This window comes from Marmota marmota, unplaced genomic scaffold, assembly GCF_001458135.2.
Source record: "Marmota marmota marmota unplaced genomic scaffold, marMar, whole genome shotgun sequence".
Classification (NCBI taxonomy): Eukaryota; Metazoa; Chordata; class Mammalia; order Rodentia; family Sciuridae; genus Marmota; species Marmota marmota.
The window spans coordinates 24,671,829-24,673,319 of NW_026000221.1; positions in this window are offsets into that span (position 1 = coordinate 24,671,829).

Consider the following 1,491-nt stretch of genomic DNA (forward strand, 5'->3'; position numbering starts at 1 on the left):
GGGGATGTGGCTAAGTGGTTAAAGTGCCCTGGGTTCTTTCCTTGTTACATAAAAAAAAAAAAAAAAAAAGGTGGCCATCTACATGCCCAGAAAAGAGACCTCATCAGAAATCAACTTTGCTGGCACTTTGGTCATGAACTTCTAGCCCCAGAACTGTGAGAAAATGAACATCTGTGATTAAGCTACACACCTGTAGTATTTGGTTACAGTGGTCCCAGCCCACTAATACTCACCCACTGGCGAATGTGTATTTGATTTTATAAGAAACTGCCAGGGATGAGGACATCAGTAGTAGAGTACTTGCCTAGCATGCAGGAGTCCCTAGGATAGATAAACAGCACTACAATAATGAAAAACCTTCCAGTCTCTTCCCCAAATGGCTGTACTCTCGTATTCACACCAGTGATCTGTGAAAATAAGTTCCACAACCTTACTAACATATGGCCACATGTCAGTATTTTTTCTAGGCAGTTTTTGTGATTTTTATGTTGTGTGATTTAAAAAATTGACATGTCCTTACCAAATTTAATTGCCAAAGAATTGGGTGCCGGGGAGAGTTAAAGGAAGTTAATCAGTAAACATCTGCTAAGGCCAAACCAGCAAAAAGACTGTTTACATGGAAACCTTGGTTTAAATCCCATCACACCCAACCACCAGAGCCACCGTACTCTGTTCATATATAAGATCTTTGGACTGTTAACCTCAACCAGTCCAGAGGCACCAACTGCTTTTTCTTTCTTTTTAATTTTTTTAGTTATACTTGGACACAATATCTTTATTTTGTTTATTTATTTTTATGTGGTGTTGAGGATAGAACCCAGGGCCTCACATGCATGAGGCAAGTGCTCTGCCACTGAGCCACAATCCCAGCACCTCTTTCCTTCCTTCTTTACTTTCTTTCTTTCTCTCTTGCTCTTTCTTTCTCCCCTCCTTTCTTTTTCTTTATTTCTTTTGATTGAACTATTGTTAAGACACATCCCCAGTCCTTTTAAATCATTTTATTTATTTTTTTTGGGGGGGTACCAGGGATTTGAACTCAGGGGTACTCGACCATTGAGCCACATCCCCAGCCCTATTTTGTATTTTATTTAGAGACACAGTCTCACCAAGTTGCTTAGCACCTCACTTTGGCTGAGGCTGGCTTTGAACTCGTGATCCTCCTGCCTCAGTCTCCAGAGCTGCTGGGATTACAGGGGTATACTACTGTGCCCAGCTACCAATTGCTTCTTATAGACCAAGCTTCTGTCTTAAAGCATTCCCTACATTGTGCAATCCCATTCCTTTTATCCGTAGCCAATGTAGGTTTGTTGTGAACAATTTATGCCTTCCTTTGCCAAATTTTTATTATAAACTGGGCATGGGGATGCACACTTGTAATCCTAGCCACTTGGGAGGCAGAGACAGAAGGATCTAAAATTTGAGGTCAGCCTCTGCAACTTAGGGAAATCCTGTCTGGAAAAAATAAGAAATAAAAATAAATAAATAAAAGGA